The sequence below is a fragment of the Natator depressus genome, chromosome 1, assembly GCF_965152275.1.
Source record: "Natator depressus isolate rNatDep1 chromosome 1, rNatDep2.hap1, whole genome shotgun sequence".
Taxonomy (NCBI): Eukaryota; Metazoa; Chordata; order Testudines; family Cheloniidae; genus Natator; species Natator depressus.
In genome coordinates, this window is record NC_134234.1 from 309,093,152 (window position 1) to 309,118,168 (window position 25,017).

The 25,017-nt window shown below is 45.7% G+C and overlaps 1 long non-coding RNA gene across 1 annotated transcript; it reads right to left on the bottom strand.

The window, feature by feature from the left end:
• Nucleotides 1–201: 201 nt before the first annotated feature.
• LOC141987168 (uncharacterized) lies at nucleotides 202–22,858 on the bottom strand. The gene is made up of 3 exons (XR_012639462.1): nucleotides 22,713–22,858; nucleotides 1,782–1,949; nucleotides 202–297 (listed from the first exon to the last, which is right to left on the bottom strand). It is a non-coding gene; the product is annotated as an uncharacterized LOC141987168 (long non-coding RNA).
• Nucleotides 22,859–25,017: the final 2,159 nt, after the last annotated feature.

Sequence of the window (25,017 nt, forward strand, 5' to 3'; positions counted from 1 at the left end):
CTGGGGCTTAAAGACACAGTGGTCTGTTTTTCTTTTTGAGGTGCTTTGCCTTTATTTTTTGGGGACTGACACTACAGTCGAGTCTACTCTTTATACATTTACAGTTTAACTAGACAAGACAATCCAGCTGAACAACGTCAATTGCTTTGACTTACTGCTAGCTTATTCTTTGACTGTCCTCAAGAACAATCTCAGTTGTCTTCGTAGGGATTTTTGTTCTGGTTAGGTTCTTATACTGCCTCCAACCCTGTGGTGTCCGAGCTTCTGTATGCAAAATTGTTTTTCCTAGCTGACATACTGAAAGAAAGTCAAGGGTCCAGACATTTATTGAATGAACCATCTGATCATTTCTTACCCACAAGCTCCCTGAGAAACACAGAGCTGACTCCAAATTGGCCAGACCCATTCCGTACAGCAGTGCAGCTGGGAAAATAATTGGTGGGGGGGAGTTGGTTCATTGGCAGTTTGGAAAAATATGGGGGGAAAATTTGGTTTCACCCAAAACAAATATGAAGGTTTGGAGAACTTTTGGTGAATTGAAAAAGTTGACAAATCCATTTTGGGCTAAACAAATGGTTTGTTCCACCCCAAACCTCTTGTTTCCAGACATTTTTAAAGGGCTAAATACAGAGAAGGGGGAGTGAGAGCTATCCCCCCTGAAAACTTTTTAGCCAAGTGATTTGGCCAGTCAGTTGAGATGTGGGAGACCTGGGTTTCAGTCCCTGCTTTGGAGAGAGCAAGACTGACTCTAAAGCCCAGTGGTTAGGTCACTAACGTGGGATGCCCAAGTTCAAGTCCCTGCTCCAATGAATATTTAATTATACAAAATGGAACAACCTCAGCAGAAGAGATTGGGAAAGCCTCACCTCAGAGCACCCTGTAAGCTGGTGCTTAGGGCACTCACACTAGGGAAAGGATTTGAACATAGGTCTCCCACATCCCAGGTGAGTGCCCTCACCACAGGACTAATGGTTGAAAGGTGGACACTACCTCCCCTGCTTTGTGAATAGCACCTAAGACCTCTTGTGAATTTAGCCCCCCCCCCATTGGTCTTGGCCAAAACACTTCGTGAATAGTTTCAGGTTGACCACTACTGCATTTTTTGGTGAATGAACCATTCACCTGAAATATCTTGCCCAACTCTATAGCGTAGCTCAGCACATGTCTCTCTCTGCTGGCTGCCACAGGGCAAGCATAGTGCCAGACAGTGACAGTGTATACACTCACGGAGCTAAGTGGCCCTAGGACAAGTATTCTCAGGCAGTGGTGTACACATGACTGAGTGCTGCAGGAATAACCAAGCAAAGTAATATTTCTCTAGAGCACTGTTTCTCAACCTGGGGGTCAGGAGCCCCGGGGGGGAGGTCATGGGATAGCTTATGGGAGGGTCGCATGTGCAGGGCTGGCATTGCCCCATGCCCCAGGGGCCTGCGCAAAGCTAATTTACAAGCTTGAGCATCCCGTGGCTGGGTTCAGGGCTGTCAGCTCCCCTGCGGTGGGTCTTGGGCTTTGGCTTGAGCCCCACTATGGCCAGGCACGGGGCTGTCAGCTCTGGGTAGTGGGGATTGGACTCAGACTGTCAGCCCCAAGGCTGGATTCAGGGCATTCAGCAGGGCTTGGGCTCGAGTTTGAGCCCCCTGCAGCATCACTTCAGCTTGAGCCCCCCCCACCCACCCACCCACTGCAGCGGGGCTCAGGCTTGGGCCACAACCCCAGCAGCTAGGCTTTGGTTTCAGGTGGTGGGCTTGGGGAGGGAGCACGATCTCCACCCTCTGACTCACCTCAGCGGGCCACCCCGCCTGTAGGTCAAAACGCCTTGGCACCCAGCACTGGATCCACCTCCAAAGACAGTTGCATGCGCCTTCAGTGGGGCCCCAGTGAGTCTAAGGCTGGTCCTGCTTCAGGCCGGCACGTGACTTCACAGAACCACATCAGTTCACTGCTGCTTCCTGTCCAAACAGTGTGGTTGTTTTTCGCAGTTAGCAAGTTGTACTGTGTGCACACTTTTCAACAAGGTCTTCTTGTGCAATGGATAAATGTTTAAAGAGAGCTCAACCAAGTACTTCACAGAATGAAGGAGTAAAGAAAGTGAAGTGCAAAAAATACGATCGCAGCTATTTGATGTATGGTTTTACCAGAATCGAAAATAAACCTCATTGTGTTGTGTGGTGAAGTGCTAAGTGCATGTAATTTGCCAAATTAATTCAGCATTTGGAAAGTAAACATCCACAAATAGAGAACAAGCCTCTTGGGTTCTTCAAGAGAAAATTGAACCGCTTGAATAGCCAGCAAACCCTGATGTGGAATACAAGAATGCTCTTGAAACTTCATATCTCGCGTCACTTTTTATTGCCCAAACATGTAAGGTACATACATAGCTGAGACTCTCATACTTGGTGTGGTATTAGCCATGGTTATGGGCATGCTTGGCCGTGGAGAGGCAAATAAGCTTAAAGCTATTCCTTTATCAAATTAGACTGTTTCTAGGTGTATTAATGACATGGCTGATGATATTCATGAGCAGTTGAAAGAAAAGTTAAAACGATTCCTAGCTGTTCAGTTTGATGGCTCATCAGGCTCAGCACAGTTCTTAGTTTTTGGTCAATATAATTCAGATGCTTCTGTTGAGGAAAACATGCTCTTCTGTAAAGCACTGCCTAGCCACACGACTGGTGAATGTCTATTTAACATGTTTGTTGAAGCTATCGAATATTTGGAAATCGATTTGCAAAAAGGTGTTGCTATATGCAGTGATGGTGCCAAAGCGATGATTGGAAAGAACAGCGGGCTTGTTGCAAGATTAAAAACCATTATGCCACATACAATTTGGACCCATTGCTTCTTACATCGGCAAGCACTCACTGAAAAAGGAGTGCCTTCTGAGTTGTGTCAGGTGCTTGATGAATCTGTAAAAGTTGTGAATTTCATAAAGTTGGCCTCTATCAGCTTGTCTGTTTGCAGTTTTATGTGATTAAATTGGGTGCACTTCAGAAAAGTCAAGTTTTGCGCACTGAAGTGAGGTGGCCCACAAAGGGAAAAGCATTAAGCAGATTTTTTTAATTACAAGCTGAAGTGCTAATGTTCCTATAGGATCAAGGGACTCCTTTTGCTAAATCATTCAGCGATCCATCATGGCTTCTTCAGTTGGCTTACTTAGCAGATGTCTTCAATCATCTGAATGACCTGAACATGAGTTTTTAAGGATGACACGAAAACATAATTGTGTTGGGAGACAAAGTGAGAGCCTTTGGAAAGAAGCTTGGAGCCTGGTCTGCTTGGCTTCAGAGTGGAAACTTTGAGTCATTCCGTCTGAGCTGTGAGTTCATGAAATTGATTGCCGATGACAAGAGTATGGACATTAAACAATTAAAAAACATTATGATTGAACATATACTTAAACTTAAAAAACAGTTCCAGGATTGCTTTCTGCCTGACAACGAAAAACTTGGCAAGAGCTGGATAATTATTCCATTCAACAAAAGAGTAGTCGAGTCTGCCAAACTTACAGGAAGCCTGTAAGGTAAACTAATCGAGCTTTCCTCTGATAAAACACTTCAATGTTGTTCATTTCCTTCAGAAGACATGTGCACATTTTGGATGGCGCAGAGGCATGAGTAACCTGAACTTGTTACTGAAACTTTGAAAGTTTTAATCCCGTTCGCGATGTCATGCTTATGTGAATTGGGATTCTTATAGATGGATGCGATTAAAATAAAGCAATGAAATAAATTATCTGTGGAGAATGACCTGCTGCTAAGTGTTTCTTCAATTCAACCCAACATAAAAAATTAGCTGTTACAAAACAAGCACAAGTATCTTTGAAGGGCTTCGTAAGACTCGTAATTTGTAAAAAGTGAAATTATAGTTTGTTTCCATGTAAAACAAAAAGATTTTGCCAACCAAAAAGGTTAAGAGACACTGCTCTAGAGCCATACAAGACATTGAATAAAAGCTTTTACCTAGAGCTGTTGGAGCCTTTACCGTACATTAAAATTGTAATGCTCCTGCTACAAAAAAACCTGCAGTTTCCTCCAAACTAGCAAGAAATAAACAAACCATCCCATCCACAAATATAAGCCTTCAGCACCTACATCCCTATCCCCAGCACATCTCTGCCCCATAAAAACCTGGGGAAAGGAACTACTTTTGCAGCGATATCGATGTTCAGACTAGGGGAAGCAGATACCAGTGTTCAGAGCCTTTCATAGAAAATGCTTTGCCATTATCTCCCTGTTTTTTAAAGTGAGAGGGCTCTAACCTGAACACCTCCTCTGATTCCAGCAATAATGAACAGGGAGAGAGGCAGTCTCTCATACAGGCAAGTACCAAGACAGGTATTTTTGAGAACAGGTTAGACAAACACCTATCAGGGATGGTCTAGATAATAGTCCTGCCTCAGTGCAGGGGAGAAGATGAGGTGATCTATCAAGAGCCCTTCCAGTCCTACATTTCTCTGATTCTATGTAACTGCCCTGCCAGGCACTGGCTCCTGACTCCAAGGAGGAGTCCAACCAAGAGAGGGTCAGGGGACACCATGCATCTACGGGTTCTCTTGGCAGTCCATTCTCTTCTAGGAAGATTTCTTCTAAGAAGGAGTCATCTCACTGGGAATACCTTCCCCACTCCACTCTTCCACACCATTTCCATATTCCCAGGTTATTATGCACCAGCAGCTCAGGCTATCTTGCCTGAACCATCCAAACCTGAGGTAGTCACCACTGCATGGGCTACCAGATGCTCTGCGGCCTTCACTTCACAGTCCCTTGAAGAAAAGGCAAGTGAGATCTTCGCTGCAGCCCAGACCTGGAGCATAGTTTTCAGTAAAAAGCCAAAAGAGGAAGAACACTTCTTCTCAATGTAAATGCTAAGTGCGACAGAGGGAGATATAGCTGCATCAGATTGTGAACCCGTTTTGTTTGTGAATACCATTTTGTTTCAGGGTCTCTACTTTGCATTATGATCCTCATGGCACATCGCAACCTCCAGTATGGATTACAGCATCCATTTTGTAGTGGAGGCTTGGCATCTATCTGAATGGTTATGTCTCAGAAGCTATCACAGAGACAAGGTGGGTAATATATTTTATTGGACCTCTCCCACCTTGTCTCCCTAATACCCTGGTACCAACACAGCTACAACACCACTGCATACAAGCTATAACAGAACCATCTAGGGCCATCAGCACTGATTGTCTCTCACCACCTGGCCCATCTACAAGAATAGTGAACTCTCTACACAGAAGCCTGGCTGGGGTAAGGATCTGGAGTTCCTCAGTATGGGCACTTGGCCAAAGGGGTCAGAGACTAAGAGGGAGTGCTGCCTGTGAGGACAGGCCAGCCACTGCCTCCTGCCAGAAGACTGGGCTAAGGGGGGAGGTGGGGGGGGGAGAGAGAGAGAGAGAGAGAGGATACAGGAAGGACTGCCTAGCCTATGAATAAAGACTAAACCCAGGACTCAGGGGATGAGTGAGATCAGACTCAGCAGGGTGCAATACTTCACAAAAAGCCATATTTTTGGAGTTTAATGTACCCACCCTACACTCACATCACTTGAAAGTTTATTTTAGATACATTTAGATGAGGTCTGAGGTGGAGCTGTCAAGTGGTGCCATAAGCCTGTGGGCCAGGAGAAACAATGGTACCAAAATGAGAAGGCACCATTATTTGCACAGTTGCAGACACACTGCCACAGGACTATGACTACAGTTTTTACTGTCTAAGTTAATTTCCACACCTTAAAGTGGTGTTTATTGGTCAAAGCCACCAAGGGACAATGTATTAAAAGATTTTTATTGGTTTTGCATGGACAAATATTTTATTTAAAAAATGATAAAGCATGTGGCAAAAATGCCAAATATCAACACTTTGTGATATACTAACATGAAATGTTTTCACATCATCTATTCTTAATGATCAAAGTATCTCACGAGGGATAATAGTTTTCTATATTTTCAACTGAAATTTGCTGATCAAGTCAGTCTCACGCTGACGGTTGTGCACCAGTAGCAGCAAATGGGATGTCCATAGTTTGTACTGCCTAGTGGGTAGATATAAATGTACGTGAATTCTTAATGTAATGCTTCTCGATTTGTAAGCTTTTGTATACACAATGCAGCACCTAGTCTGCCTGGTAGAAGATTTTGCTTTGTAATTGTCCATGCATGCAGTGCTGGTCTTTGAAATAGTCTAGAAACTAGCTTTTTAATTCAGTGACATTTATGCACAGATCAGTATTAGTGTTAGAGACGACAATACACAGCTTCACATTATGAATATGCAAAACCTAGGAGAGAAAGAAGTGGCCTAACAAGAAGTAGTAAAGGCAAAGTGCACAAACAAGTCCTCACACCTCCACTGAGGCGGGATGAAGAGCATATTACAGCTCTTACCAACCAATACGACAAACCCATTTGATCCTGAATCACATCCACAGGTGCTCACCACTGCTCGGGTGCTCCCTGAGGCCAGCCACACCAGCTGCTGCTCAGGCGGTCCCCGGGGCTACCTGAGCAGCGGCCAGTGCAGCTGGCCCCACGGTTGCTGCAGCAGCAGCCAGTGCAACTGGCCCCAGGGCAACCCCTGGGAACACTACTCGGGTACTTCCTGCCCCTCCCTCCCTCCCCCGGGGACTCCTGCTCGGGCACTCCCCAGGGCAAGCCACACTGGCCACTGCAGCTAGGGAAGTCCCGGAGGTCACTGAAAGTCCCAGAATCCGTGATTTTCCACAACTTCCATGACAGAATCACAGCCTTAACTATAACAACAGTAATTCTAGGACAACTGCATGAAGAGAAAACCAGACAGGATCTAAGGCTGGATGCAAGAAATACCAGATGATTGGAGGACACCCTGTGCCTCCATGGAAAAGGGTCCTAAATCTGGGATTCCATAAGCAGTCACTTGTAAATTTCTTCTGTGAATATATGGGTCAATATGCACCTGCGAATGTTGGAGCACACCCAGCACAAACTCTCCTTCTTGCGGGAGGCTTTTCCAGTGCTGAAGTAGCAACACCCATCACTGGTAGAGGGATTAAAGAAGTCCAAGATTTGTATAGTACTCAAGAGGAAGCAGAGATAAGGATGCTTCTGCATGCTGTATGTGCCAATATGACTTTTGGTTCTCTTGGTGTCAAAGAACCATAGTAATTAAGTCACCTGATTACAGATGTTTTGGTCCTTGCTGTTCACTACTTTCCAAAAATGGAACACACAGATAACGAGGATTGAATCAGGCACCATTACCAGCACACCTGACAAGCGTCACTTTATTCCTGTGCATGCAACTTGTGACACACTCACTACTGACTTCTGCAATCTACTTCCTGCTGTACACGCATTAATTGGATGTGATTCTCTGTCATCACTAGTTCGTACTGGGGGGGGGGGGGAGACACGTGTTTAATGTTATCAAAGCAATGAGAGCTTACTGCTTCAGAGATCTTGCCAGATTGGAAGAGAGTGATGGACAAGCCGCAATTACTGCTGTAAGGAAGCTGGTAGCAGTTCTGTGTGACCGGAGTGAGAAAGAAGAGGAGGACCACAGAGACCTGAATTGCTTGTTCCTCAGTCCGGCCATCAAAAAGGACAAATGGCTGGCCAAACTCCCACCATGTGAGGACAGTTTTGAAGAGCATGCCAAAAGAGCATCTTCGAAAACAAAGACTTGGATAACTTGGCACAAAGGTAAACCAGATAGTAGATCACCATTGCAACATGGTTGGGAAAGTGTGGATGATGAATTCGTTCCTGTGTTCTTCAAAGGCCCAATGGCATCTGAGCTTCTACAAGACCTTATTTGTGCCTGTACTGCTATGGGGTCATTGTATGTTTAAATGTGTCTGTAGTCAGAACAATCTTTCCTGCACAGAACTGTGTACGTGCTAAGCCAACGAATGCTGTCGTAATCCATGCACTCTTGACAGAGATCGTAATGATGAAGATGATGTTGACTAGACATGACACCGGTGCTATTATGTTTCAATGATACCTGTACAAATGTATTATTAGATTTTGTTTTACCCTTAGATTGTTGTTACTTTCAGGTCACAAAGTAATCCAATTTCATGTCTTGAATAATAGATAGAGTCATTAACCTAATAGAAATGAATGCAAATATTTCAAAGTGGTGTTTTTAATGTTGATGGTGTCATTGTTTATCCCTATTCCTATAGTAATGGCACCACTTGACAGCTCTACATCAGACCTCGTCTTAAAGTAGACATAGCAAGCTTTCAAATGATGTGTGTGTGTGTGTGTGTGTGTTTGTGAAGAAAGGGTACCGTAAATTGACAGACGATTGAGTGCTGATCACTCACCCTAGTCTCTGGCCTGGCAGAGACAATGAACAAGCCCTGTTAACTCATGGGGGATCCACATCCATAGAGGCTTTTCATGACACAGTAATTTCATTATACAATTCCATAAAATCATCCACAATTCAGCAGTGGCACAGACACCGCCCCCTGTTCATCACAACATATATGTACACACTTACCTCACATTAAGGACTGGATACATCTGGGTTAGATTCTAAGTTCCCTGTAAGCTGTGCAGCCGTGCAACAGCCTATTTAGTGCCGCATAGGGGCTTAGCGAACCCACCTGGGGACCTGCAGCAGCCGGGAGATGGTGCCCTTCCTCCAACCCCCGCCTAGCCTGGACCTCAACCTGCCACGGGACGCCCCAACTCACCCTGCGGCCAGACCCAGCCGCGGCCAGATTGGGCCCAGGCATGGCCCCAGGCACGGCCGGGGTTGTGCAGCTGGAGCAGCATGGACCTAGCCGTGGCTGGATCAGGCCCAGGCGCGGCCAGGGCAGCGCAGCCTGGCCCGACCCTGAAGCAACCCGGAACCAGCTGTGGCCAGCCGCAGGTGCAGTCTGGGGAGCCCTCCCTGGCCCAGACCTGCTAGGGCCAGGGGTGGGGCGCCTATCCTGCAGCCCCAGCCCCAGGGCTCCCGTAATGGGGACAGGCACCTCTCCCACCCCAGCCCAGGTGCTGCTGCAGGGACAGAGCGCTGTGGGGAGTCCTCGCTCCCCACAGTAGCCCCAGAGCACCCTCCTGCACCCCAAACCCTTCATCCCCAGCCCCACCCAAGAGCCTGCACCGCCAGCCAGAGCCCTCACACCCCTGCACCCCAACCCTCTGCCCCAGTCCTGAGCCCCTCATGCCTGGCCCCACCCCCGTGCCAAAGCCCACACCCCCAGCTGGAGCCTTCACATCCCTGCACCGCAACCCTCTGCCCCAGCCCTGAGTCCCCTCCCACAAGAACCCCTCGGCCCCACCCCCACCAAATGAATTTTGTTATGTGCACCAATATGGAGGTGATGTGTGACACATCACCTCCATAGGTGATGTGTGACACATCACCTCCATATTGGTGCACATAACAAAATTCATTCTGCATATGGGTGGGAAAAATTAGAGGGATCGCTGTGGGGTGTCCGGAGACAATCTGCTGACACGCCCTCTGACAAGAGTGCTCTATGGCTATGTCAAACTGCTTAAGCACACATACCTTACCTAACATTATAGACTGGACTCAGCTGGGGTAAGTGAATACTACCCAGAAAGAGACAAACTTAAAGCGAGGAGAGGAGGGCCATATAATCCATCATCAACATGGACGAAGATTAATATTTTTAGAACCAGTGTTTATTTTAACACATTATGGAGCTGCAGTTGCAAAATGTGGGGAATGACACAAACTTATTTAGATTAGTGGAGACTAGAGGAGGCTGGGAGAAACCACAGAAGGACCTAGCTACAGTAGAGGTGGATTAATGGTAAATGCCACAACTCTGACCCATATTCATTCCTGGTTCATGAGGAAATATATAGAAAATATGTTTGCTTTACACTCTGTCACTCACAGAATATTAGCTAGGCTAGGTGAGTCTCTAGTAGCAGGGATAGACTGGGTCCTAAAGCAAGTGCCCAGTATGCTGGTTCCTGGGGGTAGCTGGAGGGTCACTCCAGGATACCCACATTGAATACCTTGGCTGTGAAGGATTAGAGGCGGCCACTTCTCTCTGGCTGGGTCTGAAAGGGAGCCCCACAGTACCACCTAGTGGCATCTAATACACAGTACAGTCAGGAATCACCATGTGTTGTCAAGTATTGCATTTTTCAAATTGGGTCTGTGTTGACTGGTTTTGTTTGGGCACAGAGATTAAATATTTGTGGTCAGACTGGATGAGAATAAGTGGTACATCAGGTCTTTGGTGCAAATTATTGTGTCTGAGTCAAAATATTCCACAAATATTCTCCAATATTTCTTTAAAATACGCTGTTTCTGCAAACTTACTCTTCAGAACATTCGGAAAGCAAGAAATGAGGTGAGGGCACATTTAAAGATAATTCCTTCAAAGTATCAAACAAATAGTCACAGAAAATTTAACAAAAAGCTGCCAGTTGTCCAAAACATTTTAAATAACCAATGTGACTATGTACTGAATTTGGCAATCTTTTGTAATATTTACATTTTTGTAACTATTCAATCAGCTTTACCATAATTGTATATTGATTTTTCACTCCTTTTAATTGGCCATCTGATTTCTTATGCTGTTGGTGCTGATTACAAGAGAAGGAAGAAAAGCAAATTCTGCAAACCCAAAATCACTGGCTTGTGCAGGGAGTTGTGTAGTACTAATTTGAAGGGCCAAAAGATTTAAGGGTGTTATAAACTATTTTATTGTCCCACATAAGAGCAGCAATACAAAGAGGTCCAGGGATTTTTTGTTTGTTTATTTTCCTCTGCAGAGACCTTGCTTTACTTGATTGCTTGGCAAACATCCAAGAGCACTCATTCTAAAGTTGAAAGTTTATTGATCAAACACAAGAACAAACAAGAAATTAAAGCAAGCATTTACATTGCAACTGAAATTGAGTAAAAAGAAAAGGAGTACTAGTGGCACCTCAGAGACTAACCAATTTATTTGAGCATAAGCTTTCGTGAGCTACAGCTCACTTCATCGGATGTGATTGTGTAAAACAAACTCAAAACCCTTAAAGACTCTCTCCTTTCAGAAGCAAAATATCAGTCTCTTATTTTCAAAACAGCCTTTCTCTGATGAAAAGGAAAAAGAGTTAATTTTACTTTTAGTCCTGATGTGTTACAGATATTTACCTCTCCTGTTTCTAATAAACAGACACAAGGTGGAGGAGAGAGAGGATAGAACAGGTGAGGGAAATAGGGCTTCTGTTGATGTCTTTCGCTACTGGATGACTGGTCAGTCATGAATGGATGCCTTGGCTTGTGGGTCAACCACAGCACTTGTTGCTTGGTCTCTGGTTCACTTTGCAGTCTGGGAAATCTGCCTGGGTCCTTTCTGTTTATATGGGACAGGCTTTGGTAGGTGTAGTTTAATTAATTTTCGGATTGCATGAAAAGCCAGAGAAAAGAGAGAGGGGAGATACGATAGGAGGGGAAAAATAGAGGGACAGAAAGTAACACAACAGGGAAAGAAGGCAAAAAAGGATCTGATGTGTCTCTGCAGGGCTGGCAATTAGGAGGACTGGATGTCATGGTGATTTTCATCACTTGTAGGTGAATATGACATTCCTTATTCATAGCCAGCTGACCTTCCTCCTGGAAGAAAGTCTTTGGTCTGGTCTGCTTCTTCTATCTTGGGGTTGGAGAAGATGAGAGGAGCTCTGATGCAAGGTGGGATGAGAGAGGAGAGAGAGATTTTTTTCCCCACTGTTTATTTTTAAAAAACTCAACAAGGGGGGAAATGGGCAGCATAGTTTATCCCTCTCATTATTTTGTCCACCAGTTAGGCCTAATATCCATCACGCTAATTTTGATGTTTTAACTGCTGGTTCCACATCTTCTGTTTTTAACCAAGCATGATTTCAACAGTCCATGAATCATATCAACAGGTCCTTTTTGTTTGGACTAATCCAGCTTCTTTGTCTGGTCTTCTTGCACTTGTTTATAATATTCACTTATTAAAAACAACCTATTTTTCACAGTTAATTTCCAATTAGGCAAAACTTATAGGTAATTGTAACAGTTTTTGAACTTTCACCCATATTTTTAGGTTCATAATCACAACTGATGCATGTGTAACCCACATGCATGTATTGTAGCACAGTGGTGTAAATAAGGGAAGGAAAAGTGAGGAGAATACATAGCTCTTGGTTTTGTTTTGGGGGACTCCAGACTTGCCAGAGCAGGCAGAGTGGCTCTGCTGCCTGGATCAGAATCATCCAGAAATTGGGTCTGCGGGGCACTAGGCGTGCTCATTAGCAGGGCTGGACCTAGATCAAACGGCACTCCAGCTGAGGAGCATCTTCGGCGCCCCCCCCTTCCATTTGTTAAACTTTGAATGCCTTGTTTTTTATTGCATTTGTAGCCTATTTCACGACTTTGGTGCACGATTTGTATGCACAATTTATCCCTGTCATATAAGACGATAAATTTGCATGCTAGAATCTGTATTTATTCATGCCATATAAGCAAATAAGGAATTTTAGAAGAAAAAGGAGCAGGTTGACCCAGAGGCGGATATGAGTACAGGCTTCTTTATTGCGATACTTGTTCCCCTGGACCCAATTGTCCAGTAAGCACTGAATTAGTTACAGCACACTCTTTTTGTTTAGGTTAGTATGTACACACCTATATCCGTTACAACACCCCAAAAACCCTAATAGAAACACCCACTGTTAGTTAACCCACCTCTGTCTATTGCTGATAGCATTACACACACTTTTACCTTGAAGATACATTTCTTTGTAACAATTTGTTGCCATAAATCTTCCTCCTTAGCAGTTCCCAGGGGAGGGAGGAAGGGCTGTGAACAGTTCTCAGGGGAGGGGGGAAGGAGCCCTAAGCCAGGGCTGGTTTATGTATCTGGGAAAGGGAGGGAGAGGAAGATAACATTCCTTTTACCTTCTTTTACACAAAGGGCATTTCTTCTGCAGCCGCATCCTTATCAATCTGTATGAGCAACAGAGAAAGGAAGAATCTGGCAACTTATATTTTAGACAAAGAAATACTGAAGAATTTGCAACTTATGTATTAGACACAAAAATATTGTCTACATATGCCTTTGACCCCTAATACCATGTCAGCACATTAGCAGCTTATTGTTATACTTAACCCTAAACTATCCCAACAAAGAAAACCTCATTTCCTCTAAGCTCATAGAAACTTTTTAATTTTAAGAATAACTGAAATGTACTAACATCAAGAAATTGAACTGTGCACCACCATTGGGTGGACCAGTATTAAATAGTGTGACCGTAGGTGACAGCCTTAGAATGTTAACCCTAGTCCTGTAGTTCAAAAGGTCGCTTTTCTCGCCTTTGCCCTCGCGAGCTGAAGCCCAGCGTCAGAGAGATCCAAAGACTGGCCAATGGCATTTTCAAGCGATAAAATAGCAAGCGATGTCAGTCTTTCCTCAGATATTGTTGATTGAAGATATGTTTTAATGAGCGTCAAAAATCTGCACTCACTACTCGCGACTGTGACTGGCAGTGTGAGCAGGATCCTCAGAGCTATCCACACATTAGCAAAAAAGTGTCTGTCAGCTGTGCATCATGAATGAATTGGAGAACGTGGAGTGGAGAGTGCTTCCCGTGTGGCAAAATATAACAGATGTTGTCCAATTCAACATGGAGGTTTTTATCATTGACGTCTGAACATTCCCCATGTGTCAGCATCTGGTGAAGTCTATAAATTGTTCAAGAGTGTTTTCCTGTCCGCCAGTAGCTTACTAAGGTCATACAAAAAAACCCAGGTCTTTTCGTGGTGTTTCATTTACCCAAAACTTTCTTTGATGGACACTCGAGCAATGTCAATGAGCGAGCAGAAAAACTCCCTCTTGAATTTTTCTTCCAAGCTTCCCATCCTCATCTCTGCCCTTGAAACCAAACTGTCTCTTTTTCAGATGAATAGGAGTTTCCTTCAAGGCAGGCTCAGGTCCTAAGTTCCATGATTTCTTTGACAGCAGTGATGGCATCTTCAAATCCATTGTCTGTAGCCTACAATAAAATCAAGGAAGCTTCTTATCAAAGTAGGAGTGTGATGTCCATCAACTGAATCTGTAATGCCTTGCTTGTAACATTTACTTGGAACACAATATTGTACCAAACCACAATTGAGACCAGAAATTTGAAGTCAGTGATCTGGTTTGCCCATCTTTGTGCCCCATGTCAGATTCTGGCCTCAATTTTACTCAGCTGTGCCAGTTCCATCAGGGCATCATAAACCTCAGTCACTTGGTACCTCACTGGCCTTACGCCGTCAATGCAGCTCTCCCAGCGAGTGTCACTTGGTGGCTTCATGGTCAGATTTATAACATTGTCCATGTAGATCTTCCTCCTGATAGTTGATGCTGAAAACAGGATGTATACCCTTTACAGTACTCAGAAGAGAAATACTTAGTCTAAAGACGAAGATGCTGCATCTCACACAACCAGGTTAGGGGAATGGGAACCACAAGGCATGAAGAAAGCTCTTGGATTCAGCACAAGGATCCTTGCCTGGATACCACTGTTTCTTCCCTTCAGGTTCACGCCTTTGTCATAGCCTTGGCCACAGCAGTCCTGAAGTTTTATTTTATTATCATTCAAAACGTTCCTAAACAGGCCAGTTAGGCCTTTTCCAGTAGAATCATCCACAAACCAGAAACAGATAAAGCGTTCCTTTACTTGGATACAGCCATCCTTGTTGTCAACAAATCTTACTGTAAATGATAGGGAACAGGGAACTGCAGCCAATGGGAGCTGCGGGGCCGGTGCCTGCAGGGAGGGGCAACACAAGGAGCCACGTGACTCCCACCCCCACGGGCCGCAGAGACATGCCGGCAGCTTCCAGGAGCAGTGTGAGGCTGGGAAGACAGGGAGCCTGGCTTAGCCCTGCTGCGCCGCTGCCCAAGGTAAGCACCACCCAGTAAGAGTCTGCACCCCTTCTGCGGACTGGGTAATCACTCATATCCTGGTCAGGCTTTTGACCAGGACAGGACGGTACAGCTCTGGGGTCCTAGGTTGAAGAGCTGGGGGTATTTTGGCTGGAGCCTCACTCTGTTGTCACTCCGTTCTTGAGTGGCTTAGGAGAAGCATTCATGTAACTGCAGTTGGGTGTGTCCCTGCCTGTGTGAATGCTGGTGTGAGTAAAGAACTAGGAGCCGTTTGCAGCTTGTCACAGCAGCACAGTGTGAGAGGGAGCCCAAGGTGGTGAGAAAGAGGGCTCAACGATACCCCAGTTTCAGGTTGCACCTCAGGGGGGGACCCATCACAAATAGGATCTTGTGTTTCATCTGCCGCTACTTAGCCCTGAAGGGCGTCCAAGTCCTAGTGTATTCAGTCCTAGTGCATCCAGTCCTAGTGCATCCCAAGGTATTTCTTTGCAGGCTGGACCAAATCTGAAGGTCCTTGGTAGAAGGTCTCAACTGCCCATTTATGCTGTTGTGGCCTCTTACCAGTGCAGCCTCCCCTTGGCAGATTTTCTGCTAAAGGGAGCCCTGTGCCGTGATTTAAACTTGCAGAGGAAGCTAGAAGCCAGCATCTCCCAAAGGTCAATTTAGCCATAAAAGGCTTGTTCTTCAATTCCATCACCCCCTTTTCCTCTGGGGGGGGGGGGGGGGGGGGGGCTCTTCTTCCTGTAAGGGCTACTTTATCTGTTGTGCACATTTGGAGAATGCCAATCTAGTCATCTAGTGATAAAGTTTCTTAAATTACTTGGATTCTGGGGTGGTGCACGCACCCCTGGTGCTCTCCCGGTAGCCAGAAGTAGCATTGCAATTACATATCTGCCTCAGTTTCCCCAATGGGCTTCAATAAGTCCAGTGAGGACAATGTATATGGAACAACCCCCCTTCAGGGGTCTAGTTTATTTAACTCAGATGTAAAACATCATAGAAATATGCTTCCACTCCAGTATCTCTAGCTGGAGGAAGGAGATAAGTTAACCATATGTCCAGGTATACCAACTTATGTCCAGGTTCCTTACTAGTAAGGCTTTCTAGGCCCAGGACCCTCTTCTGGAGCCAGGGCCTCTTCTCATCAACTGGGAAAGGGTGTCTCCTCCAGGGTCAAGGGCCCCCACAGATGTCAAACTGCACCACCCTTCCTCAGAACAACATATAATTCCTCTGGTCTGGGGCTTCTGCTGCTACCTGGGGAAGTCCTTCCATTGGGGTTAGGTTACACCAAAACTAGGCATTCATAGCTCCTGCCTTTCAGAGCTTCTCTTATTCACAGGCCTCTGTTCTGTAGCCCAGCACCCCTGGGAGCAGCTGCCTTTTATCATACTCAGGTGTTTCCCTGCCTAATTAAATGCCTTCCAGTTACTGAGGGAGTTAATTAGTCCCAGGTGAACCTGAGTTGCCTCATTCTCCCTTGTGGAGCCCATCAGAGATAGGCTGGGCCTCTGGCCCCCTAAGAGAGCTAGATGTGGAGTTGGGTGAGAGGAGCAATATGGCTGCTGAGTCAGGAGAGCCGGCAGCTATTCTACAGCTCCAGAGTGGAGACACGGGGGATTTGCAAGGAAGGTCTGAGTCTCTTCTGCAAAGCTCTCATTCAAGAGAAGGAAGAAAAAGGGAAAAGGAGGCATTGGGAGGGGCTGTAGTAGTGGAGGGGTCCAAAGAGGAGGTTATGGAGAGCAGGTTGGGACGGTCCAGTAGGGCTAAAGCAGGAGAAAAGGGACCTGTCTCCCAAGTCTGGGGGTGGGGAGAAGGGCTTCTCTGGGGATCCTGCCCCATCAGGAGGAGTTCTTGCAACCAATAAACTAGAAGACTCCTGAGAGCAGTGAGCAGGACAGGGGAGGATGCTGGGGTTCAGGAGGGCCAGCAGTTTGGAGAGGTTGGGTGAAAAGACCAGGAGAAGGCAAAGAACTGCAGAGCAGTAACAGCCTCAGGACTGGGCAGGCTTTGGAAGCACTATGAGAAGGTACGAAGTAAAGGAGATTGGCAGCATGTGGTGGCTGTTTCTTTAACAGCTCCTGACATAAAGAAAGTAACAATTCCTTTTAGAAACAACACAGTTCCTTATGAATTGATTGAGGATTGGTTAAGGTGGGAAACAACAATACTGCCAAGGGGAGACAAGAGTTACAGATGGCTGGGAAATTGGACAGGGAAATACATTTTTATGGTTATATTGAGGAGCAGCTTGGAAGATAATAGCTTAGTACACTTGCCCAGTTTGGTGGAGCTGATAGGGCAAAGGGATTATATTAACTATGTGGGGCAGCTCCACACCTGTTACAGATGTAGGTCTGAGGAACACCTTGTAGGAGGTTGCTCAAAGGTGCAGTGCTTCAAATAAATAAAGAGATGGCCTGGAGGCTTTGCCATGGTAAAGTGGACATGCAGGAAGTATGGAAAACCTTGTAAAAAAAAACCAAGACTGGGTGTGTCCCCAGCAATTGCTGTGTTCGGGGCTTGGGAGGGACAGGTTTCAGAAGACTCTGGAGCACCCATTGGAGGAGTGCCCATGGGCTCAGAATGTGCATGTGGGATTAGCAAGAATGCTGAAAGTGCCAGTTATTTTAGTACAAAAGAGGGCCCAATGAGGATATGGGGATTTTTCAGGGCTGGTATATCACCAGTGGGAGGGGAAAACCCTTTATCTCATCAGTGAGATCATATGTATGTTCCTTTGGAAGGCAAGGTGCGAGATGGAGTTTCAGAAGAAACCTCTGACGTGGCTTTCTCAGAGGAGCTGATGCACACAATCGGGAAGTTGCTGGGGGTACTCGGGCATGCGGAGAGGAAGTAAGGCCTGGAGAAGGAGGGGAAGTGGTGGAGGCACATCCAAATTTAACATGGGCTGAGTTTGGGGTGGGCCTTTCTCCTTGGAGGGGGGGGTAGGACCCTGGTGTATAGGTCCAGAGGCCTTTGGGCATAAGTTCGGGGCAAAAGTGTGAAGGAATAAGGATGTTGGAGAGTGTTTTGGGGGGTGTTTTGCTCCTGAGATGGTAGGAACTGGAAAGAGATTATTGTATAGGGTGGGGGAAATTATGTTGGACCAAGTGTACGTTCAGTCAGTTTTATGCAATGACTGAGGATTTTGCTAATGCTGTAGGCTATGTTTAACAGATTTATTTAGGCATAAGCTTTCGTAGGTAAAAAACCACTTCTTCAGTTGCATCTGAAGAAGTGTTTTTTTACCCACGAAAGCGTGTTCCCAAATAAATCTGTTAGTCTTTAAGGTGCCACCGGACTCCTTGTTGTTTTTGTGGATACAAACTAACACAGCTACCCCCTGATACTAGGCTATGATTGTTTTCCTTTGTCTTTCTCTGTCTTCTGTGTTTCATGGAGGGACATGTTTCTGTGCAATAAGGAGCTGTGGTCACATCCACATTTTGGAAGGACCCCAGAAGTAGAATTTTCAGCATACACAATGGCCTCTGTATGGAGGGATGAAGCACCTGTTATGGGATTAAGTAAATACAACTGGTCATGGTTGATTTCTGCTTAGATTGGACTTTGAACACCAACTGGACTGTATTTGGAGAACTGGGCAAGTCTTTAGTGTTGAGGTTCTCCAGTAAAGGGAATATCAGACATTGGAAAGAAGAAGAGGGTTGGGTTGTCTTGCATCAGCGTGGTCTCTGTTTTGGCCTTTATATGTTGTTCTGTTTTTGTTATGTTGTCTCAGATTTGTTGTTGTTTTGATGGTTGGAGTGTTTAATAAAAGATCTCAGAGGACCAGTGACCCTCTGGCAGATTCCAATAGAGCTAGGCAGGAATCCTGTGAAAATTTTCAAGATTTCAATTTTGTTTCCCATTTGCATTAGGGACCTTTTTCAGAAAAATATGAAATAGTCAATAGCCTGGTGGATAGGGCACTCACCTGGAATGTAGGATTTGGGTTGATCTGCCTAGTCTGCCTAAATTGGAGCAGGGTTTTGAACCTGGATCTCCTACATCCTGGGTAAGTACCCTAATCTTTGGGCTATGAAGTATGCCAGGCTTGTATGCACTTGTTTGTGCTCTCCCTCTGCCTGTCCCCAACTCTAGATTCCAACATCTTCCACACCTAAGGATCAGACCTGTCCTGTTCTATGCTAGTGTATAACATAGGGAAGAAGGTTCAGGAAATCTTGTTCTCCATCCCCCACCCAAGGCATCTGGTCAGGGTCACCCCACCCGAGTTCTCTATCAGGTGGGCTCAGCTGATGACTAACCTGAGTACTGTATTGCCAAAAGAGTGTGGTCTGTAGGCAAAGTGGCATGCAATATTATGATCCTAAGAGCCCCTCAGTGCCAGCTGGCAAGAGAGTTACAAGAATCTCTTGATTCTGGTATTTACAAAGAATGTCATTTGAGGTCTTAAATAAAAGCCAGGGTCACACTGGTCATTGCAATTGCTGTGAAATGTATGTACACATACTGTTTACGGAGTTCTGTATGTGTACTGAAAACATGGTCTTGGAATCTATATCACAGCAGAGGTGGAGAAACAGGTTTCCTGTCAGATGTGTCTCTGTCAGCTGTAAATTTGCATTGTAAACCAAACACAATGGATGCCTATTTACATATGAAATTATTGAAGGAATGTGACATCAACAGAGCAGCAGCACACAGAAAAACAAGCCACAAGGGTTATACTGTCTCTGAGTACAGACAATGAGTTGGGGAGGGGGCATAAGGAGAAGGCAAGGAAGGTACCCTCTTAGCCTGCACCTAGGAAATAAATGGGCAGTGCATTTACGTTCATGCAAATAGGATCCCAACCAGCCTTGGTTGCAACGCTACCAAGCATATTGGGGGTGAGATGAAAAGCTCTTTAGACGGGAGGTTAGCATGACATATTAAGTTTAGTCTCCAGAAAGTTTATTTTGTTGTGTAGGTAACTGTAGCAAGGCAAGGACTCACTGCTGCGGCACCTCCTGCTGGTCATCTTGGGAATTAGCTCTTCAGCCTCAGAGCACCTCCTGGTGGCCAGTGTCTTGCATGCCTCAGGCCCCATATTCCTCCCAGACCACAGTGCCCTTTACCTCAGGGTTCTGCCCCTGCAGTATGCCCACGCTCTGGGTCTCCCCTCCCAGGGGAACCCCCAACCCTCTAAACCCACCTCACCTCAGTGGCTACTGCCAGTCATCATCTAGCCCCCTTTTACTGGGGCAGACTGCAATGGCCACTCATCATTAGCAAGGGATGAGGACCTGCTGCCTTTGCCCAGGCTGCCCCTCTGCAGCCCCAGTACCTTCATAGGTAGTCAACAAGGCCTGCAGCCTGGGGTTTACCAGGCTGGAGCACCCTAGCTCCTTCCGCCCTTCCCCAACACTGCTCCACTTCAGGTACCTTCTCCCTCTAGGGCTGGAGTAAGACTCCTTCAGCTCCTGGGCCACAGCCCTCTTATCAGGACCAGCTGGGCCCTGATTGAGCTGGCCACACCTGTAGTCAGCTACTCACTCAGCTTCCCCCAGCTGTTCTCACTCATTTCCCAGCCACAGCCCTCCCAGGGCTGCTTTTAACCCCTGTTCTGTGGAAGTGCCACAGCCACCCCAATACAGTAACCCTTTTGCTTCCGTTAGCCTTACTCACTATCTCTTGAATCTTTGATAATAAATGTATTGTTGTTTTCACTGTAAATGTCTCAGTGCTGTGATATTAAGCAAGGGGCTGATTCTGAGTTGAATTATAGTGTAAGAACCCAGCTTTGCACAGCCTGGGGGTGCTGATATTCTCACAGTGCCACCAGGAGGCTATGCAGAGGTAGAGCCAGGGAGCACTGTGGAGAGTAGGTGCCACAGGATGTGCCGCCCACGAGACTGAGTGACAGTACCCTGCAGCCCTCTGATTGGCCAAGTGCCTCCATTTAATCTCAGGGGTTAGCCCTGGAAGTTGTCTGGGCAATCAGACAGACCTTGGGCTGTTGCAATGCCAGACTTTGCCTTGTCTCACAATCTCTAGTCTCTGACTCCAACCCTGATTCTTGATTCTAACCTGGCTCTGGTCTTTGACCCTGGTTTGACTGTGACCCAGACACTGACTCTGGTCTACAGGACCTGGTCTTGTGATTCCTCCAACTCCTGCCTGGTGACTCTCATCCCTGGTGGGCAGACCTCAGCCCAGCTGGTGACCGCTAGGCCAGACAGCCTATGCCCCAGTCCCTTACATGTACAAGCTGATGTTCCCTTGGATTTTTCTGTAAGTGTTCAGTGGAGAGGGTCTTCAAAGGGACTCTGGGACTAGCATATACCAGTTATTAACCTGCAAGGCAAAGGGAGGGATGGCAGAGCTGACAGGAGATTGTTTGGGTGGCTAACAGGCTGGTGGTGTCAAGGAGCTGACATCCAGTTAAGCACAAGCAAGTCTCCCTCTCACTGGGAGGCAGGGGGGTGATAAGGTGACTTTCAGTCTTGGGTACCCCAAGAAACATCACAATTATGACCCCCAGATTGCAGTGCCCTGCTTTCCCTGTGCCAGAGGATTCACCCGGCTACATTTCTGCTCTCCCTCTCTGGCTGAACTTGGCCTTTAAAGAATTGTGTTTCCAACCTGTAACATATGGTGTATGACCAGAGACCCTCCCCACCCTGTTTTCATTCGGTGTGCAAGCCTGGCCATTGCGTACAATAATTCAGCCAAGTCCCAGTGTAAACCCATGTACGGGGGTGGGGCAGGGGGGATCTTTGCTGTGTAATCAGTCTAGCACATGAACTCATCAGTTGTGTCTCAGAGGCAGCTTGCTAAATCATGTGTGGCTGAGAAGCAACAAAACTAGTAATGTTAAAGCTTGGCAGACCAAATGCTCAGATAACATAGAGATGGGCATGGTATAAGAACCAGAATAAGACTAATAGGGCCTAAGTTTACCTTCACTTACACTGATGTAAATGTGGAGCAACTCTTCAGAGAGCGCTGGTGTAAAACCAGACGGAAAGAGATGAGAATGAGGCCCTAAATATGCATGGTGTCATGTGTTTAAATGTTCCAGGTGGTGCTTAACATTTTTCCTTTGCTAAACATTTTTTTGTTTTTCTTAGCTGTACGTGTGAGATCATTTATTATTTGTACTATGGTAGCACATAGATGCTTTAATCATAGATAAGGACCCCATTATGCTAGGTGCTATACAAACACAGAACAAAAATATGGTCCTAGACACAAAGAGCTAACAATCTGAGTATAAAACAGGAGACAACAGATGGATCCAGACAGACTGACAGGTAAGTACAAGGAAATGATGAAACAATACTGGCCAACATGACAGGCGGCGGTTTTAGTAAATAAATGAGGAAGAGTAAGTGACTGAGGATTATCCCTGGAAATTTGGGGCCAGATTTTTCGAGAGAGCTCACTCCCCAATAGCTACCATTGTGGGTTTGTAAAAGGCTGCCAGATTTTCATAAATGCTCAGCATCCACAGGAGCAATGGAAGTTACAAGGTGTGTGGCATATTTGAAAACCTGGCCACTTCATTAGGTGCCTAAATAAAGGTTGAGTTCTTTGAGTTCTATCCATGTGCGTGCACACACATTTCTACCACCTAACACAGCTCTCATATTTGAGTGCTACATGACTTTTTTTGGGGGGGGGGGGAACATTCCTTAATTCTGCAATCACAGTCAGATCCATCCTGATGTGACTAGATACCTATTAAACACACATTAATCTCATTTGACACTGTACAGTTCAAAAGCAAGCCTAAAAAGAACCCAAAGAGTTTTATTGTGGAATAAGATGGGTATCTTCTCCCCACTGACTATTTTAAAATTGTAATGCTTCCTGAAGACTATGTCTGTCCTTACTTGGCTGCCTGGATTCTTGGGACAATGCTCCTTGCAGGTGCCATGTGGCAATTCACCTCTGTCCTGAAGATCAGCTTTTGCTACTTCACAGGAACCACAGCCGCAATCTGCAAACGACAAGAATGAATTCCAGATTCAGTGCCCTTTAGGACAAATACTCATTATAGAGTGGTTGTTGTAAATTGTTAATCTGATTCAAAACTTTTTTTTTATTATTATATAGCGGGGAGAGGGAGCTCTCCTGAGCATGTTGCTTCTAGACTGTAAGTTCTCTTTATGCAATAGTTGAAGTAGACAGGATGACAGTTTTGTGGGGGAGGGGGAAGTAGGACCAGAGATTATTAATGGGCAGTCTCATTTCAAGCAGTGCTATGGATGTAAAGATACATGAAATGTGCCATAGCTTGACCCTTCCCCACTCATCCCTCAATCTTGGCACCAATGATTTTTTAATGATACATGTTAACTTCCTCTTGGAAGCCATTGCTACCAGTATTGTGTCAGTCAATGGAAAGCTGGACAGATCTTTGATATGGTACCTCATATTGATGTAGCCTGTCAGGCTCTTCTGCAAAGTAATCTACTCCGATAACTGTCCATGTAAAGTCCAATTACTTGTGACAGTGCTTCAGACAAGAACAAAATGCTTAAAGTAGCCAGGCAGAAAAATAATTTGGGTTTTGCTAAACTGTTTCTTGCATCTCTTAAGATTAGGCAAAGAAAAGGTTTTGATTGAGAGATGGAACTGAACATCTTAATGCTCCACAAAGCCGAAGTGAGTGGAAATCAGAGGTCACATCTTTCATTTTTTCCTTTGGAAGTTTCCAGTTATTTTTTATTTAAAAAATTTGGTAGTTTGCTAGAGATGTAGACACCTGGAATATGAATTAACCTTAAATTCAGTGTTTATCACTCTGAATATGGTTTAATTGTTCTTGCCCCTAGCTGTGTAAATATTTTGTCTGATGCCATTTGCTTGAACTGTGATAACTGAACGGTGTGTTAAAGGTTTGGGTTTCTTTCTTTGTTTTGTCTTCTAGTGGCCATATTCTGGCATAAGGGTGCAAATCGGATTTATTGGACAGCTCCGTGGATCAGAAATTGAGGTCATTTTGTTACAGCAATCATAGTTATTAGGATGTACAATATAGCTCATTTTTAGCATTCTCCCATTGGCAAGGCCCTTACTTTATGGCCTATCAGGAGGGAAAAAGCCAGGGTCCAACACTGGGTTTTGAAGTACCCTCGTGCATGTAGGAAAGGCTTTTCTCCTTCCAGATATGTGCAAAATGCATCAAGGATGTGGTAGGCCGAGGAGAGACATTGTGGCATTCAGGGGAGTACAGGAGCTGTCATTGTGACCAACCCCTGTGCAGCCTCATATGCACCTTAACTATACCTGACTTTCAGAGGAGTGAGTACTCACTTTCTGAAAATCAGACCCTTTTAAGGCACTCTCAAGTTAGGCACCCTAAATCACTGTCTACATTGGAAAATGTAGGCCAGTGATGATGGGATTAACCCGGCCTAGTCCATTGAAACCAATGGCAAAATAGGAGTAGGATTGAATTTTGTGGGAAGAGGGAGATGTGAAAATGTTGAACATCTGCATGCTAAATCATTATCGTTTTAGGAATCTGTTCTTAATTGTGGAAGACAGTGGAAAATAAACCAGCTCTCCATGTCACATGTCTGGGTCCAACCCAGACCAATGGGGAGGTTGTGTCACCACTTGTCCTGTAACCCTGAGTGCCTTAAAATGATCTGCTGCTGTAGCTCTGTCTGGGCACTAACACCCTGCATACAAGCATGCCCTGGGTGTCTGTGCGATAAGCAGCCCTGGTTCAGCAACTCTGACTCCAGCAGCTGGCTTGTTATACCACAGCCACACTCTGGTCTCCACCAGCCTTGGTTACTACTAGCCAAGTGACACCAACACACCCCTACTCCGGAACTTCTGCAAAACAGTCCACCCTGAAATATCCAGCCCACTCCTGAACATCCAGGAGAGAAGTGTTGAGCTCTGAGGCTCTGTAGCACAGTGGGCGCTCACCACCACAGCACTTCCTGCTGGTCAGTCCAGGAATTAGCTCGTGCAGCCTCAGAGTGCCTCCTGCTGGTTGGTATCTGCCTACCAGTACCTGTTCTTCACCACTTGCAGCACGTCAGGCCCCGTGTCCCTCCCAGACCCTGGTGCCTTTTACCTTGGGGTGCTGCCCCACAGCAGTGCCCTCACACTTTGGGTCCTCCCCAGGGAACCCCAATCCCACTCACCAACCCACTGCCAGTCCTCATCTAGCCCCTT